This window comes from Pan troglodytes, chromosome 15 (genome assembly GCF_028858775.2).
Source record: "Pan troglodytes isolate AG18354 chromosome 15, NHGRI_mPanTro3-v2.0_pri, whole genome shotgun sequence".
Lineage (NCBI taxonomy): Eukaryota > Metazoa > Chordata > Mammalia > Primates > Hominidae > Pan > Pan troglodytes.
In genome coordinates this window covers 45212029-45232671 of record NC_072413.2, presented here as the reverse complement: position 1 = coordinate 45232671, position 20643 = coordinate 45212029, and the positions used below count along the sequence as shown (strand labels likewise).

General features: G+C 33.7%; 1 protein-coding gene and 1 pseudogene across 3 annotated transcripts in view; both read left to right on the top strand.

Moving 5' to 3' along the window:
* MDGA2 (MAM domain containing glycosylphosphatidylinositol anchor 2) overlaps positions 1-20643 on the top strand; it is an 833536-nt gene that overhangs the window by 474533 nt on the left and 338360 nt on the right. The window lies entirely within an intron of this gene.
* LOC134808294 (large ribosomal subunit protein uL13-like) lies at positions 728-1434 on the top strand (annotated as a pseudogene).

Below are 20643 nucleotides of genomic sequence, written 5' to 3'. Positions count from 1 at the left end.
GTACGTGTGTCAAGTGCTTTACATATAGGATTTCACCTAATACATTAAATAGGTACAAGTCCCATTTTACAGATGATGAGTGGGAAGAAAGATAAATGATGTAAAGCAGAGAGGATATTTGATGGAATTGAGAATCTGGAGGGACTGGAATAAAAACTCAGATAACTTTAGGAAAAACTGTCTTTGTAATACAAAGGTAGACAAGAAGGAAATAGAAAAACAGATAAAGTAGGCTGGCAGTGGCTAGGAAGTTGAAAGAGTTCGTATGTGTTGTCCATTTTGAGACACTAAAATAGAAAGTTATTTTGGTGAGAATGTGAGCAACAGTTGGGTTAGAGGTCTGAAGAGAATTCTACATATTTGAGACAAGTATTGTGAAACATAGGACATGCCATTTACTTGGAGGAGAGAGGCTTGTGAAACAGCACTAAGGTTTCAGTCAGGTTGATGAGTAGGTGCACCAGGCAAGACAGAGAAAGAACAGGAGATGGGAGGCCAAGGTAAAAGGGAGAACAATCTGGGTTTATAATTTCAGAGCTAGGATGTCTTTGTGTGATCCTAAGGTCTAGGTAATACTTTTGTGAGAGTGTTGACGAAGTGAAATGGAAGTGACTGTCCTTTCAGTAGAGGGTATTAGGGAATATGGAGTTAGGATGTATTGATGCGGATATTGAAATCACAGCATTTGGTAGCAGGAATCATGTAAGAGAGAGGGGTTATAAACCAGGTGAAAAATGTTCCTCAAGAAGTTGATGGAGCAGGTAAACTAGCAGCTAATGCAATAAAAATAGAAAAAGGGGCTTTCCCAAGCTGCTGCCGAAGATGGCGGAGGTGCAGGTCTTGGTGCTTGATGGTCGAGGCCATCTCCTGGGCCGCCTGGCGGCCATTGTGGCTAAACAGGTACTGCTGGGCCGGAAAGTGGTGGTCGTATGCTGCGAAGGCATCAACATTTCTGGCAATTTCTACAGAAACAAGTTGAAGTTCGGACCGAGCGAGGCTTGCTGCCCCACAAGACCAAGCGAGGCCAGGCCGCTCTGGACTGCCTTAAGGTGTTTGACGGTATCCCACCGCCCTATGACAAGAAAAAACGGATGGTGGCTCCTGCTGCCCTCAAGGTCGTGCGTTTGAAGCCTGCAAGAAAGTTTGCCTAACTGGGGCGCCTGGCTCACGAGGTTGGCTGGAAGTAGCAGGCAGTGACAGCCACCCTGTAGGAGAAGAGGAAGGAGAAGGCCAAGATCCAGTACTGGAAGAAGAAACAGCTCTTGAGGCTACGGAAACAGGCCGAGAAGAACGTGGAGAAGAAAATTGACAAATATACAGAGGTCTTTAAGACCCACGGACTCCTGGTCTGAGCCCAATAAAGACTGTTAACTCCTCAAAAAAAAAAAAAAAGAAAAGAAAAGAAAAATAGAAAAAGGGAAGTGGTTGCATATATGAGTAATTAAAAACTAATGTCATATATTGATGATGGCATTAAACTCTTACTTGATTGCCTCCAGTGAAACAGATTTATTCTATAAAAAGAATAGTTTTAGAAATATGATATTCTTTTAAATTGTTTCGTTCATTCTGTTCTGTCTTCAATAAATATTTCTAATTATTTTAGCTCTATTGTATTTGATTACATTTTACTTCAGCAAAAAATAAATTTAAAATGCCATATATGGTGGTGATAATTGGTGATTTTTTTGTGCTAAGGCTTCTCCACTATTAGATTCTTTCTTCTTCCTTTTTCGTTCTTTGGTCATCCTTATTACTATATAGAATATACATATATAAACACATATATACAACATACAAGTAAATATATAAATATATATAAAGCATGTATTCTGTTTTCTTTTTCCATTTTTTCTCTATTAACAGCTCTCTTTTTGTTTCAGTCTCCTAATTTTCTCTTTCATTTACCCTTATTCATTGCATTTGGTTTACATATTATTTCTCGGTTCTTATGTCATCTGTATTTTATGTTACTGAGATCCATATTATGGTTTTATACTTTTAAATTTACTTAAGGATGCTTTTTACTATTGGTCAGCCATTTAAGCCAAAACTTGCAATGAAGTAGAAATGTCATAGATTATGTTGTTCTAAAACTTCTGACTATCAAATCCATCTTTGTATTCTTTGCAAATTGATCTGAATTACTATTCTGTAAGCTGAAAAAATAGTGGAGGAAGAAACTGTCCTTGTTTTTCCTGTTCTTCAATTATGTAACAAATACCTGTCTGCTTATTATTAATATTTATTCCACATAATGTATGATTGTTTTTCTTTGAGTATTATATCAATGTAGTATCTTATTAGTAGACTTCATCCTGTTATGTTATTTGTATGACCTCAGAGCAACAATCACTTTGAAATGAGGGAGTTGGAAGACGTTTTTCTCAGGTACACTCTAGCACTGACATTTTACTACAATCTTCATTTGTGATAAAAGTTTATGGTTTTGAAGCAACAAATTAGTGAAACCAAAAAATTAGTAGAAAGTGAATATTTTAAAAACTAATTTTATTATTCTTTCAGAGATGCTTGCTTTAACTTTGTCATAATGATTTGTTGAATTAATGAAAGTGTTTCTAGGATAAATAGTCAAAATTGTTGGAATGTTGAATTGGAAGATGGGAAGTTACCTAGACATCAAGTTTTATGTGTCTTTATTTAAAAAATCAGATGTGAAAATACGATTTCAAATTATATATATGACATATATATGTATAGAGAGAGAGAGGGAGAGGGACAGAGGAGGAGATTTATTTTAAGAAATTGGCTCCCACAATTGTGGGAGCTAACAAGTCTGAAATTTGTAAGGCAGGTCAGTAGGATGGAAATTTAGGTAAGAATTAATGTTTCAGTCTTGAATCCTGACTTCACAAAGCAGCAGGATGGAAACTTAGGCAGAGTTTTTATATTGCAGTCTTGGAGAGAATTCCTTCTTTTCTGGAAACCTCAGTCTCTGTTCTTAAAGTTTTCAACTTTAAGCTTGTTCACATTATGAAGAATAATATGTTTTATTCAACGTTTATTGATTAAGATATTAGTCACATCTAAACAATAACTTCCAAGTACTAATGTTTGACTAGGCAAATGGGCACCATAACCTAGGCAAGTTGACACATAAAATTACTCATCACATCTCTTTCAGTTATTTGAGAGTTTATTCTTCATCCAAATGTCTAATCAATTCTCTTTTAAAATAAAAGGCATATAAAATAAAAGTTTGAAAACATTACTAAATGAGTCTGGTTGAAAGCTTTAACAGAATATTCATAGCATCATTGCAATGTTTTCATCATAATTGTATTCGTTTATAGCTAGTATTCATCCTATCATTTTATCAATTTTTTTTTTTGAGATGGAGTCTCGCTCTGTCGCCCAGGCTGGAATGCAGTGGCACAATCCCCGCTCACTGCAAACTCCACCTCCCGGGTTCACGCCATTCTCCTGCCTCAGCCTCCCGAGTAGCTGGGACTACAGGTGCCTGCCACCAAGCCCGGTTAATTTTTTGTATTTTTAGTAGAGACGGGGTTTCACTGTATTAGCCAGCATGGTCTCGATCTCCTGACCTCGTGATCTGCCCGCCTCAGCCTCCCAAAGTGTTGGGATTACAGGCATGAGCCACCATGTCCAGCCCTCAATCATTTTTTAACAAGTTAAAGTAGATATCACTAGCCAAAGTTTAAGAAGTAAAGACTAACAATTTAATCTATTTTAAACAAATTGCTGTTTTGACCAGTTTGTTTTGACTAGGTCACACAAAAGTAATTCAATGCAAATGTATGAAGACAATACACGTATTGCTCATATGCACATATCTGTAGCTAGAGATATAATTACATGGCTATGAATATTTTTTAAGTAAAAAAAATACATTTTTTACTTAAACAGGATTGCTGCAAAAGTGCATATGAATGGTATCATTTTGCAGGAAATCAAGGACTGAATATGTTACCATAACTCCATGGTGCTAAAATAATATAAGCTTTCTTGGCTGTTATGGTCCTTTTTTTTTTTTTGAGACAGAGTCTAGCTCTGTCGCCCAGGCAGGAGTGCAGTGGTGCAATCTCGGCTCACTACAACCTCTGCATCCCAGGTTCACATGATTCTCCTGCCTCAGCCTCCTGAGTAGCTGGGATTGCAGGTGCGCACCACCATGCCCAGCTAATTTTTGTATTTTTAGTAGAGACGGGGTTTCACCATGTTGGTCAGGCTGGTCTCGAACCCCTGACCTCGTGATCCACCCTCCTTGGCCTCCCAAAGTGCTGGGATTACAGGCGTAAACCACCGGGCCCAGCCTACGGTACTTTTTTCTAATCTTGTTGTTTCGGATTCACCAACAAGAACATTTCTGACAAACATGCCTGAGGGCAGTTGTCTTAGTCAATCAAGTTACCAAACAATACCATAGATGACTGGGCGGCGTAAATATCAAACATTTATTTCTTGCAGTTCTGGAGTCTGGGAAACCCAGATCAGGGTGCTGGAAGATATGGTATCTAGTGAGCCACAGAGCACTTTCTGCTTTGCAGATGGCTGTCGTCTTGCTTTGTCTTCACATGGTGGAGAACAGAGAGTGACAGCAAGCGTCTATCTCTTAAAAGGATGCTAATCCCATTCATGAGGCTTCCACCCTCATTACCTAATTGTTGACCAAGGGCTCCACCTCCAGATACCATATCATTCGGGGTTAAGATTTCAACATATAAATTTTGAGGGAACATAAACATTCAGTCAATAGCAGCAATGAACCCTTATAAATATGTATTATGTATTATAAAAATAGACACATGCACTTTTGTGTTCATCATGGAACTATTCACAATATCAAAGACAGGGAATCAATCTAGATTCCCATCAATGGTGGACTGGATAAGGAAAATGTGGTACATGTACAGCATGGAATACTATGCAGTCATACAAAATAATGAAATCATGTCCTTTGGATCAACATGAATGCAGCTGGAGGCCATTATCTGAAGTGAACTAACACAGGAACAGAAAACCAAATACTGCATATTTTCCCTTATAAGTGGCAGCTAACCACTGAATACACATGGACACAAAGAAGGGAACAATAGACTGGGGACTGCTTGAGGGTAGAGAGTGGGGAAGAGGGTGTGCATTGGAAGGCTACCTATTAGGTATTATGCTCACTACCTTGGTGATAGGCTTATTCGTATACCAAGCCTCAGCAACACATAATTTACCCATGTAACAAACCTACACATATTCCTTTGAACCTAAAATTAATAATGCCTATGTTGTAAATGATGATACATGAATCCTAAATTGAGAATATACTTTTAAATAATGAAAATAATTTTTAACTTCTTAAAATGTGAAGCTCTTATAAAGTAGCTTTTTAGGGTTATGCCACTATTCATCTGTTTATATTATAATGTAGCTTGTAAGACCTGATGTTATATAAAGTTAGTGGGCGGCGTTAAATCACTGCAAAAAGTATACGCTTAGGAAGCAGCTAGTACTTAAAATTCTGGCTCCAATGCTTTGAAGTTGTTTAATCTTACAGTATTTAAAACCTCTGCATCATTCTCTTAAATAATAAATGGAAATAATGATTTCTTCATCCCAGGATTCTTGTCACTGAGAACCTCTATACTATTACTACTACAGCTACTTATACTCTCCTATAATATGTTTAATGTGAACCAATTATTTCACACAATGTTTTTGGTGCTTTACATAAATTTTACAACTCAAGGGAAAATTATTTATCTTATTTTAAGGTATTCCAGTTCCATTTTCCCTGAAAACAAGTAACTAAAAGCAGAAAACACTTTTTAAAAATGACTGCAATATTCTTAGAAATTAAGTAGATTACAAAGTCATTACATAAATGTCTCTTTGTTTTGAAAACTCTTCCTTATAAGTTTACTATTTAACTAGTGATATATATATGTATATATGACTAAATGCCTGGACTAAGTGCCAAAATAGGATATATTTAAAATGTAAATCAAATTAAAATTAGCTAATACTAGAATGCTCAAAAATCATAATTTGCTGCATTTTCTCTTTGTGTCAGTTTTAACTTTATTTCAGACGTGGCTTTTAATTATTTTTCTTTATTAGGCATGGTTTTCAGATGACTTTCTATAAATGCACTTCTCAGGCACTTAAGATGTTATCCACAGATTGAAGGGAATATGTAATCTATTTATAAATTCCTCAGCTGCCTTTCTTTCAATTGTCAGTTACAGACTTAAGCAAGTTTTAAATCTCTGTTGCAATAGTATTTTAAATTTCTATTTAAGATACACAACAAAAGTCAATGAACTGTTTGAACTTATCTCTTTTTATATGGTTTTCCGTTTTGCAAATCACCAGGTTATTTCTTGATTTGAATATCAAAAGAAACCTTAATATGAAGATAATTAAACTTTGTAGATATAAGCCTATATTAATTATTTATCATTTCCCCATGGCCCAATAAAACCAGTTCATCAAACACATCCAATACACCCTGCATTGAGATATAGTAGCTGGTGGGCCTTAATGTCTTTGCATTTTAATAAAAGGTATTTTCAAATTTTAAATAAGGGCTTAAAAGTGCTCCTTGGAGATTTGAGAATATTTTCTCTATTTTCTAGTAGATTAGCAATATTATTAATAATTTTGTTGAAAGAGGATGCTTTTCATGCTAGTTAAATAAATCTAAAAACTATAGCTAACCTTGATGGAAACTAAAAACAAAATACAATCATTGAAACTTGAAATATAAGTAAAGTGCACATGAAAAGAATATAATTTGAAGTTGAATGAAGAAAAATTTTTATGCCACTGGTTTTAAATAGAATATGTACTATCATTATTTAACAGATACACTGAATTTTATGCCTAAATATGAGAATTGTACCTTATTGCACAGGAGAAAAAAAGTGAGAACTTGTGTTTAAATCAAACACATTCATATTACAGTCATTCCAGAATGTATAAAATAAGTAAGAAAATGATACATTGCAACAGAAAACACAACAATGCATTTGGTCCTGTCTCTATATTTTATAGCTAAATGGCTGTGGGAAAGGCATGAAGTGTCTTTAAACTCAGATTTCCTATTTTAAAAAACTAGTGTAATAGTAATAATCTTGCAAAGTTGTGATGGGGGAAGAGAGAGAAAGAGAGAGTGAGAGAGAAAGAGAGAGTGAGAGAGAGAGAGTGAGGTTCACCTAACTTCCTATTTGTAATTCTAGGATAACTTAAAGCATTATATCTCTGTGACATTCCTTTATGTGAATCTTCAGTTCAATACTATAGTTTTATTATTGGTTCCTGGTTTATTATTAGCTGATTGCTTTATTTTGTCAGATCCAAGTGCTTATCTGGAAACTGTGCTTCCTAGAGAGGGCCCAAGGGTCCAGTTAACCTAGTGGAATGAGAATTATTTACTATTCCTCTTATGCAAAGGGATAATCCCTATTTTTAAAAGGCTCAACAACTTTGAAGTGTGGATACTGTAAAAATATATATATATCAAAATGGGTGAATTTACTACAATTTTTCACTGAAAACGTACTGATGATTACATTTGTCTATGTTATATATGCATCAAAATGAAGCTACTTTGAAAATAGTTTTTGAGAAAAGCCTTTATTATTGGTGAGTCAGCAGAAGAAAAATGGGAAATGAATGACTCACATTCTTCTGGATGAACTTAAGCCTGAACCTTCTGAATCTGTTATTATTTAATTAAATCAGTCTTGTCTCTCAAAGTATTTAAGAGCATTGTTGCTGTGTCTAGAAAATCTCTTTCAGTTAAATTTCAACACTATTATTAGAATGTGATTTTGCTATTTAGGATACAGTATAGTAAAATAGAAATATAATTATGGGAAATACGTGGAAACATTTCTTAAACACCTCTTTGAGTTATAGTGCTGCGGAAGTGATTTTTGAGTTACTTGTGCTAAAGGGACTTCAGAAAATTTATTCTGCTTTTGATCTTAGTAGCTAAAGAGGTAAGTCTGACCATTTAATAACTATACCATACGACTAAATTAATTGAAGACCACTATAGGAAATCTTTTTCCTACTGTCCTTTATTGTTATAGCATGTTTAATGTAATTTTATAATAAATGACAAGTGGCAAACGGCATTTTCAGCAGCTGTCTGAAGGACGCCTCTGAAAAGCACCCGAAGAAAGGAGCACAATTTTATCATTCTCTGAGCTCTAGGTGTGCTGTGAATCCAGGCTAGGACACCTCAAATAATGCCATAATTCACTGACTTTGCAGACACTAATTAGTAGCTTTCTGTCTGCTAATATGAGAAAGCTAGTGTGCTAAGCCCTTTATGTGCATTTTTCTATTTTTGTGCATTTTCTATCATGAGAACCACAACTTCCCCATCTTAACTTATACATTGAGAGATCAAAGATAAACAGGATGACATATTCTACATCTTCAGAAAGTTCATAGGCTACTGCAAAAAAATTCAGAATAATGAGGAAGTATTACATAGTCACATGGTTAAGATCCCAGACTCTGGGACAGATGGGTCTGATTCCTAATCTACTCTATCTATGAGACAATAGGTAAGATTCCAGATATTAAAGTAGTTAATAGTGGTATGGTACCTACCATACAATGTGATGACAAGTATTAAACAATATAATATGGTAAGATGCTACATTCAGTGGCAAACAATATTAGTTGCTGTTTCTGCTGTTACTGTTGCTATTATGACAGATCCTGCCTGGAATCTAGTTATTACAGAGGATAAATAAAGTTGCATTCTATTACTGAAATCTTACTTTTTTGAAGAGGACTGAGAAAGTTTTCCAAGAAAGATAATAGTTAAGATAAGTCTTAAAGTATGATTAGGAATGTCACCAAATAACTTAAGAATAAAAAGGTTTCCTGAACTTGGGATTTTTAAACAATACAATGATATTCTTTCAATGAGATTCAGATAGCTCTAACGGGAGGTTTACATGTAAACTGTGCTGATAGCACCTGCCTTTGAACACAAGACTGCACCACTGGTGAGTTTTGGGGAAGGAGTTTTATAGCAGTGAATATCAATCTGTTTTTATACATGACTGGTTAGAAGACACCCTTGCTAAAGTTAACAAGCATATGTGGTTGGCCTATTTAGCTAACACGTTTAGGAGCTAACTGAGAATGATTGAACACATTCTATAAAGTAATAATTTTGTATAACTTGTTTTTATAGCTAAATTCAACAGAGTTTTGTACAGTAAACTCTGAACAATATATTGTGAAGATGTACTATTTTTCCATATCTTGTTTACTTATTTATTTATTTTTATTTATTTATTTTATTTTTGAGACAGGGTCTCCCTGTGTCACCCAGGCTGGAGTGCAATGGGGTGATCTCAGCTCACCTCCCAGGTTCTCTGCCTCCCAGGTTCAAGCAATTTCCATGCCTCAGCCTCCCAAGTAGCTGGGACTACAGCTACGTGCCACCACACCAGGCTAATTTTTGAATTTTTTGTAGAGATGGGGTTTTGCCATGTTGCCCAGGCTGGTCTCCAACTCCTGAGCTCAAGCGATCCACCCACCTCAGCCTCCCAAGTTCTGGGCTGACAGGCATGAGTCACCTCGTTCATCCCCATACCTCCTTTCAAAGAATTAGAAAAGCAATTGTTTTTCTTCTGGTCTGTCCCAAATTTCTCTTAGTCCATCTCACACTTTCTGGGCTTACAGGCATGAGCCACCTCGTTCGGTCCCATACCTCTTTTCAAAGAATTAGAAAAGCAATTGTTTCTCTTCTTGTCTGTCACAAATTTCTCTTAGTCCATCTCACACTTATCTCCACTGCAATTGTCGTTGCCTTGCCTTTATTATCAACTACTAATTGCAGAAATTTCTTATTGTCTGCACTGGAGCTCAGTTTAGATTTTAAATGCAGGGGCTTCAGTAATTGCTTGGCTGGGGTGGTTGTTTTCTCCAGTATGCTCACTAAGGTGCAAGCAGTCAGTTACTCATTCTCTGGGATGGTTTTTCTCATTTACATGAGCTGTAGTAGTCTGCACTTGATTAGCATCCAGTTTTTTCTGCCTTGGTATTCCCTCCCTATGTGCTCATCATGGGCGGGTTCATTTTACTCTGTTCTGACTCTGAGAAGAAAAGCTAAACAGTAGATATGCAATATTACTCTTTTCTGACTGCGGTACATCAGGAGATTTATTATTTAACTATGATGTGTCCATTAATTGCAAAGATTGGCCAGCCGATGAAAAAATGGGTAGAAAAGTAGCAAGTCATTATTAGTGGGAAAATTTATATTATTCTTACTTTGGTAATCTTGTTTTCATGGACATAGGGTCATTTTTCTACTAAACAATTTTGTTTGAAAAAGTAATCAACACCTTAATCAAATCAAGATGTTAAAACAACTGATATGACAACCGAAACTTTTTGAAAATATAAAGATAACCGTAAGATGGCCTTTTCTAATAATGGGTACTATAAGAATTGGTGATAATATTTCTAGAATTTTCATATATATATATGTAAATATATATGAGATATATTTCCTAAATGTATATATTCAGAAGTTAATGTATTTTGTAGAAAGAAATTTTTGCTTTCTTAAAATGAAAGAAATTATACTGGTTAATTTTATTGAGTCTTTAAAAATATAGATATATAAAAGAAGTATATGTAAGAACATTATGGTAGGTTTCTAGGGTCTCCATATTGTTTTCAAATATTTGAAGTGTTAATATGCATGATATTGTAGTCCTAAGGGGGGAAAGTAGACACATACTTGTGTACTCACACACACACACACACACACACACAGATATGTATATATATGTTAGAGTGGCTAAATTCAGATGCTACAAGTACTTTCTGAACTTAAAAAAATTTAACATTCAGTTGAAAAACTATCCTTCCCTAAATCTAATATAAGAACCATAGGGCAAGTCTCAACTTGATGCATTTTCAAATAGTTGAATGAATGAATGTCTCCCGAAAAACTGAGCTTATATAGAGAAAAAAACTGCACTAACTGACCTCTAACTATATTGTTTCAAACAAGGTAGTGTAATAAGATTGAAAATCCAGTGCACATACAAGTCTCCATATTGGATTTTCCACTATATTACCCCAGCCAGTTATAGCTGTATTCAACTATGAATATGAAATGAAAATTGATTTAGGTAGTTCCATAGTGAGCTACTTTCTCTTTTTTCCCCTCCTGGAAATATTTCTGTTTATAAAACTGATTTTATTAAGAGAGGAAAGAAAAATACCGAATAATTTATATGGGATCATGATTTTCTGAACATTATGAGACTAAATGTTACATAATGTTGTACAGGTATGGCAACCTTGTAGAGATGCACTTTTGCTTTTATTTTGTTGTTGTTGTTATTTTTACGTAGCCAAAGATAATGTTTTAAGGTCTATTTCTGGGAACTTTGACCTTACATTCAAGTCAATCTGTGAAGTAACTTAATTGAATTTGCTGTTTTTATATTTCCTCCGGAGATTATAAGAAAAATTCCAAAGGACACATACCTTGAAGGTCAATGTGTTTATATAATACAGCATGTCCTGACTTTCTAATATTTCAGCCCAAAGGACAAGAAAGGCCCTTCGACCCAAGTCATTGATTTTAATCTGGCTTGCTCTCCTGGGAGGCTGTGTATATTGCTGTCAGTGAGACTGGTTACACATTCATGCTATTTTACCACAGCAGCGTTGCAAAGGGTAATTAGTTTCCAACTCTTAGATCAGCAAAGTGGCCATGTCCAAGAACTATACGGAAACAAAAGGAAGATCTGGCATGTTTCAATTTGCACAAGTAAATTAACTCTAGCCTCATTTTGGGTGTAGTGACAGATTTGAATTTATCATGGACTGTTTAGTAAATAGCCAGGAACCTGAGCACTTCTGTAAGATGCTACCACTACCCTACAGCTAAAATAACAGATAAATGAGACAAATGATGGGATTTGGCAGACAAATTCTGGAGAAGTAATCAAAAGAGTGACATTTTACTAGGGCATTGTAACACAGCCTCATTATTTCTTTTTATTGCTACATGAAGGTGTCTTTTAGGTGTTAATTGTCACCATCTCAGTGAGAAAGACCACCAAAAATGATTTTAGATATATTAATCCATCTCCTACCTGACAAAGTGATTAAATACCTCTTTAATTCTGTACTCTTCAAAAATCATGTATCTAAGTTCTGTCACATTAATAATTTAAATATACATTGAAATTTAAGATTTGTTTTTATGATTTAGGAAACAATTATGGGATTAAACTTTTAAATGATGATTGTCTAACAGCAAAAACATGCTTTCAATCATCATGAAACTGCAAATCAATGACAGCATTTTTGTTTAAAAGGTGATGGGGAGGAGGAAAAGTAAATGGATTCAGAATACCTCAATTTTTTTTTAAGGAGGAATAGAAATGACACCTGACTCGATATCAGCAGCTGTGGTTGCCATAAATAATATTTTTCACCTTTATCTTATGATTCTTAAGCAGAGGTACTTAAACCTACTATATTCCGTGGCTGAGGGGCAATAATCTCTATGGTTTCTTGTCAAGTCACTCTAGGAGGAATCTTTTCACGAAAGAGCAACATGATGGCTCTAAATTGTCCCTGTATCATGTGGGATTGCAGTAGCAGCACCGATAAAATTGTTCATATAGTTTAGCGTGTGTTTGTGGCTGAGCATGTATGGGTATTTCTATATATGGGTGGGGGAGGGAGGGGATGGTAGGGTGAGAAAGAGGTAAGGGTAAGAGAGAGAATGTGTGCCACAGGATAGAGTGAGATCAGGGTTGCAATCTCAGGATACCAGAGCTGTTGGCTCTTCTGTCTGCTTGTTTTTAACTGAAAAATACCTCAAATTAAGTGAGCTGTCACCAACAACAACAGCAAAGCTTCTTGTTTCTAAGGACTGCTTAGACTATTATACAGACAGAACCTGGTTGGGGTAGAGGAGTAGCCACAAGCATAAACACCACACATTTTCATGCTTTTACTTGAAGTTCAGTAAATATTGGGAATAAGTGTTCACAAAACAGTTTGTTGTATGTTCACAGTCATTCTCCAGCATCTTGGAATGTTGGTTTTCTTTTGGGGAGAGTATTTGAGGATTTTTTTGATCTCTTTGCTCTGACGTGCTAGAAATGAATCTCCTCCAATCATCTTTTTGAATATGTCAAGACTGTTTCATTTTTGTTCTTTGTAATTTTACTGCTACAAACATTTTTTACATTTCATAGCCTAGTTTATAGTATTTTCCTAAGAAGAGAATCTTATTTATTACTGTGGAATAAATTACCCCAAAATTTTATGGCTTAAAATAACCAACATTTATTATCTCACAGCTTATGTGCATCCGGACTCCCTTCATGGCTTAGCTAGGTCTCCTCCTTAGAGTCTCATGTAAGGCCATCATCAGTGTGTCATCTAGGAGATGTTTGACTCGGGGCAGATTCACTTTCAAGCTTACTCACGTGATTGTTGGTGGGCTTCAATTGCTGTTCCCTCACAGCCTGTTTGCCAGAAATATCAGTTCCTCGCCATGTGGCAGCACACAACATAGTAACCACCTTCTCTTAGAGCAAGCAAGCAAGAGAGCAATAGTGGACACCCAAGAAGGAAGCCACACTGCTTTTGTAACATACGTTTTGAGGTGAAATTCTATCACTTCTGCTGTATTCTGTTTGTTAGAAGTCAGTCAATAGGTCCAGCCCACATTCAAAGGGAAAAGCTTATGCAAAGACATGACTATCAGTTAGAGGCAATCATTGGGTTTTTGTTTTAGGAGCTACTTTTCACAAATAGTGACATGCAACCAACGATGTTACCAAACAAGCAAACAAAAAGAGACAGTTTCCGGAGTCATTTTTATAAAATCTCTAATGGGAAAATATCTTTTCCTTTAGACTATTTTTACATTCATATTTTTACTACACTTTTTGTATTTTGATGGAGTATTTGGAACATAAAAAATGTAGAGCAATAAGACACACACACACACACACACACAACCTACTTTAATAATAAAACATGAACAATGTAGTTAAAATCCCCGATGTACCCTTCCTTTCCTGGGGATGACTGACATCCTGACTTTGATTTTCCTTCCGATATATTTACTTGTAATTTTGCTAGATATATGCACTATTAACAATGTGTTATTATTTTGTTGTTTTAAAACTTTAATGGTATCTTTATGTGTTCCCATGAATAAATGTTAAAGATTGTTGGAAAGTGCATTGTTCATAACAGCCAAAAAATCTAGAACTTTTAAAGAGGAAACAATCAACATATCTATTAATAGCAGAATGGATATATAAATTTTGGTGTATTCATAAAGTTGAATATTATGCACCGTGAAAATGAATGAACTAGAGTCACATATTAACATGGATTCATCTCACAAGCATTAAATTGAAGAAAATATGTTTAATACTTAATACTTAAAAATTTCAATGAATTTTTAAGTGGTTCAAAGTTACTTGCTAAAAATGCATGTAAGTCACCTTTCCTGAAACTGAAGAAATTATATCTTGCACTTTGTTTTTTCGGTTTGCCAATTGTTTATATGGGGAAATTAAACAGAATATTTCTGAAAACTCTTATAAAAGTTTAAACTTTTAAATTACTAATTCCAAGCCTATCTTATGATTATGCTTATTGTATATATTAAGTGTAGCTGGGATTTACATAGGTTTATTCAATTCAAAGTTTAGTGTCCTGGAAGCAAATGATTATTTCTCGTTTTTTTTTCTTTCATATTTTATTCTGAATGCCTAGAGAATTGATAGATGTAGTTGTGCCCCCATTTCCCCACCTAATTTCGCTTTCTTACAATTGGGAAAATTGCAGCAGCTGTGGCTAACTATTTACATTTTAAATAATAACATGTGTAAATAGCATCTTTCTAACTCTTCATTATTGGCAGCAGAAATAAATGGGAATATTGGCCCAGGCTCATTGTAGAAACAGAGCCACATTCAGAATGAGATAAAACAAATGATTATAAACTCATAGCAAAACAAGAGAACAGATTGTCAAAAGAGGGTGGTAATAATGATAATCAACAATACATAATAATCCTAGAAAATCGAAGAAATGCAGCAGATATATTTCTTCAGAGAGGATTAGATTCCATCTGTTGATTCACAAATGTCGAGTAATTTGAGAAGTATTAAATTACTAGAGGTTTCAATGACAGTTAAAAGTCAACTGGTGTTTAAGGCACATTGGTTAATAGCATGAGCTAGACTGTCTGGATTTGAAAATCAGCTCAATTACTTAATAGCTATGGAATCTTGACAATTTCCTAAACACTCCAGTTCTGTTTCCTTACTTGTAATCCTCATATGCTTCATAGGATTTCTCTGAATATTGAGTTAATTTTCACAAAGCATGTAGAAAAATAATTAGGCTATAGTAAGCACCCTATAAATGTTAGCTTTTACAAGTGAAGCATGTTATGTGTGCATTTGTGATTATTTGAAAATAATTTAGTACTATAGGTTTATAAGAAATTTGATATTTAATAGGGCAAGCCCTTCTACTCTTTTTTCAAGTTTGTCTTATTATTTTGGCAATTTATTCTTTCATATGAATTTTAAAATTAGTAAATTAAAATTAATAAGCCAAATTCCATAAAATAATCTTTATGTAACCATTGCATTACATTTATAAATTGATATGGGGTGGGAGTTGTTGCTTTACAATAGTGAATATTTTTATCTGTGACCATATGAATTGTTTCAATTATTTAGATATTTTTCTCAAGAACTGCAATAAAATAATTCTATTTTTTTCTTAATAGTTTTGAATTTATTTTGTTTAATTTGGCCCCAAATTTTTTATGGAATCTTGTTTTATGAATGGATTTTCTTCTTCTTTTTTATCTAAATGAGTATTGATGGTATGAACATATGTACACATATTACTGATTTTTATGTATTAAGCTTGCCTATAGCAAGCCTTCCATCCTAATTATAAATAGGTATTGAAATGTTTGAATGTTATTTTCTGTCTGCATTGATTTGTCATCTATATTTGTGGGTTTTTTGTATCTTTTATCTTAATGCGACTAAATATAGTACTCAATTTCCAAACATCAAATTTTACCAATATTTCTGTGATAAATACAATTAAGAATGATGCTTGCTAATATTTAAGATTTTTGAATATGTTTATAAATAAGATTTATACTCATAAATTAGATTAGCTAAAAGTCCTTTCTCCTTTGGTGTTAACCAGTTTTACGGTTAAGATTATGTTAGCCACATGAAACAGATTTTTTCTTTCCTAGGTAATTTGGTAAACATTCTCTGTAAATTGTCTACATGTTTCTTTTTACAGTTTTGACTCTCATTTAATTTTATTGAGTTATAATTCTATTCATGTCTTCTATTCCCTCTCGAGTCAATTTTGATACTGTGTACAAATGTTTATAGTATATATATTGCCATCACATAATAATGTGTAATAATAGGCAAATTGCTTAAACTTTCTGACCTTTAGCTTCATTAACTACAAAATGGGAATATTAATAGTACCTAAAGCATAGGGGTGCTTTTAGGATTAATGAAGATAATACATGTTAAGTGATTAAAGAACACCACCTGGCATATAGTTTTTCATTTTTTCCAGAATAATTATTCTGTATTATAAAGTAATGACACACTTTATAACTATTGCCTTATTTTTCTACATTAATAGTGCTTTCATAATATTATTCTGGTTAATATTTTCTTTTTCCTATTCATCTTTTTAATTTAAAATTCTATTCATCTTTTTAATTCAAAAACTTTATAAAATTATTTTAACATATTTTATGTATGTCTCTTGTAAAAGATAATTAGACATTTTGAAAAGCAAATGTTTATCTTTTATTATCAAGTTAAACATATTTGACATAGTTCTAGCATATTACTCATTTATTTCTATTTTATATGGTTTATTTACTTCATTTTCTTTCTTTCATTCCATTTATTTGTTTTCGTTTTATTCATTATTTTAATGGGTTTTAAATTCACACACTCTATTTTTATATTTTAACAACTAAAATTTTAGCATGCATATTCAACCTTATATGTTAAACATTAATCAGTGTCTCAATTCCCTTCATGATATATATGTTTTAAATATCTTTATTCAACTCAGTCCTCTATGTGCTACAAGTCTATTAGTATAATTAAAAATTTTTAATATGGTATTGTTACTACTAAAAATTAAAGAGAGAATATTATGCTCTACTTTTGTAAAACAATTATTTCACCTTAAGTGTCATCTAATTAGTGGTATTTTTAAAGAAGTGTCATAGAATATTTGTTCTATATAGCCGTATTGGTATCAAATAGCAAAACTTCCTTTGAAAAATGCAAATGTTGCTAGTCTTATAGGTGATGAAATAGCGTAAGAACTTGGGAAGAGAAAGAAAGAACATAAAAATGAATCTGGGCTACATGGGTATTTAATAAAATAACCCAAAGTTATACCAGTATCAATTTATAAAATTTGTCATTATCTGGATTGATTTCCAGTTAACTACATGGACAAAAAAAGTTCTAAAATATCCCAATAGAGTTCTAATTTGCAGCTGGTTGATTGTTTTACCCTACTATTATCTACAAAGCAATCATTCATGAATAAATACATCTTGACTAGCTTTCAAGGAAATATTGACCACTAATACATTTTAATTAAGGAATATCGAAGCAAAAGAGTTTAAATCAATAAGACAATATGAAAACAGTGTGAAGTTTAAGCAGTAAACAATTATAAAACTTAAGAAAATAAATGTTTTTGTTCCACATTCATACATACACACATATACACATACACACACATAGATTTTAAAATTTATTTATTATACATAGTGAATGTGTAATAGAGGAAATACAGTCTTTCCTCTAAATTGCATGGAAAGAGGATTTAAGTCAGTATTTGTTAACGGGAGGAATTATCATGGAAGACATATTCCTGGAATTGATGTCTAAGTTGAGACCTCAAGAACTATGTCAGAGTTATGGATGCAAAAAGGGAGGTGGAGATTTCTATGTAGAGGAAAGTATAATATATAAGGCACAGAAACAAGAGAGCCCAGGGGACTTTCATGTCAGGAGGACCTGGATTTGAATTCTGGTGCTGAACTATTTTGTAGAAGTCATTTTATTTCAAATACTGGTATAGTCTCTAACAATAATAACAATCTCGAATTTATGTTTTAGAGATTTGCTATGCATATGTATGTGTTTGTGTGTATGTTTTACGCAATTCCTAGCCCAAAGTAAGTGATCAATACATATGCTATTATAATTATTGTTGCAGTGTTTGCTATAATTATTACTGTTGCTTATTTAAGATGCTATAATTATTTCAACATAATTTGAGCTCACTAAAATGAAAGAGTAGTAAGAATTAAAGTAGGAGGAAAAGGTAAACTGTGGCAGATCATGAACCATCTTATCAACCGCATTAAAACATATGAACATTGTGGCAGTAGGGATCTATTGAAATGTCAAAATTGATATATAGAAAGCTCTTTCTCGCTATACTGTGATGAATGAATGTAGGGGCAGGTGGAATGAAACCGAAAGGAGAAATGCTTGTAACGTAAGAGATGATGGGCCTAAATTGTGGTAGATGCAGTAGAGAGTGATAAAATTGGAGAGATACTTAGAGGTTCAACTGTGCTGGGCTTAGTTATTAGATCCAGCGGTTGAACCAGAATACATCAAGGCTGATGTAGATGTCTCAAATGTAGTAAATTAGATAGATGATGATACAGTTCCCTGGAAAAACAGAAGGATGAGCCCATATGCAGAGGAAGATAATGAGTCTAATTTTGAACATGTATACATATAAATGTTCAGAAAACAACCAAATGTATGTGTCTAAGCAAGCAGTTGTTTGAGCTGGATTTCAGTTTAGGAGATATGTCAGCTAAAAATAATTAGACATTATCATCAACATTTAGATTAAAGCTAAAATCATGTAGTGAATTAAATTGAATTGAGTTTCTGTAAAGAGTGAGAACACACCTGAGAAACACCCAGCCATATTTAAATATCAAATGGAATAAAAAGTTTCCCAAAAAAACCCAGAAGAGCAGTCTAATTTGTTTGAGAGCAGATTTGTATATGAATTTCATTAGGAAAGCAGAAAATATAAAACTGTATGAGTTATAGTTCTTGTATTTGTTGGTGTTATTTTCAACTAATTCAAACTGTCAACTACAAAGACCAATTTTGCCTTAAAGCATGCATCTTTGGTTACTGTCTTAGTCTGCTCAGTCTGCTATACAATACTGCAGACTGGGTATAAACAATAGAAATGTGTCATCTCCCAGTTCTAGAGATGGGAAGTTCAAGATTAAAGTGTCTGCCCTGTAGGTTTCCAGTGAACCTCTCTTCCTGGTTTGCGATTGGCTGGCTTCTTTCTGTGTCCTCTTCTGCTGGTCTTTCCACTGTGTGCACACACTCCTAGTGTCTCTTCCTCTTCTTATGAGGACCCCAGTCCTATTGGATTAAGACCCCACCTTTATGACCTTATTTAACTTTAATTACATCCTTAAAGACCCTATTTCCAAATAAAGCCACATTGGGGGTTAGGGCTTTAACATATTAATTTGGGTGTGGGGTACATAACTTAGTCTATAAGAGTTACAATATCAAAATGAGTTGAAAATTCTAATCTGCCGTAGGATTAAAACTGCCTCAATGAAATGATTATTACAAGAAAAAAATCTAGCCCTTAAGAGTATTCTATATAAAGAGATAAGAATAATTATCCTGATATCATAGATATATAGAAGAATCAAATATTAAGGGTGCCTGCTCCCACACATACTTGGAACAACTCCTAGCATAGATTAACGTGTTAAACTATTAAGTTTTGAATGAACAGTAAGTGAAAAAGTTACTATTTGATTAGTTCATCAGCAAGTAAATGTAGACAATTAGAAGTTTATATATAGGAACAAAGAAATAATTCAGTTTCAACTTTTCAATATAAATATGAATAAAATTACAGATCAGTCTAAATACTTTTCAAATGTCACATAGTTATTTAATGGAAAAATTGTGTTTAGGACATAGCCTTTTTAATTTTTATTTCACCCACACTAGCTCATGATGTATATTGGTTTTCAGGAAAAACAGTATAATGTGACTTGCAAAGCAAAGTATGAAAATAGAAATCAGGAGAGAAAAAAGATCAAGAGACGTGATGTTCACTTATTTAGTAGGAAAAAAATAATTGAAAAGATAAAACTAAATTTCAACTAAAATGAACTTTCATCTATGAATCTGAAGTGAGAAGTAGTAAACCCTTGTTTCTAAAAAATCACAAGCTAAGGTTATATTAATGTATTTGTGATTAAGTAAAAGCATAGTGATATAAATGAAAGGATTCAATAACAGAATAATTTGCTGATGATGATGGCTTCCAGCCTCATCCCTGTCCCTGCAAAGGACATGATCTCATTTGTTTTTATGACTGCATAGTATTCCATGGTGTATATGTACCACATTTTCTTTATCCAGTCTATCATTGATGGGCATTTAGGTTGGTTCCAATGCTGCAATAAAACACAACAGAAAACCAAACACCACATGTTCTCACTCATAAATAGGAGTGCAACAATCAGAA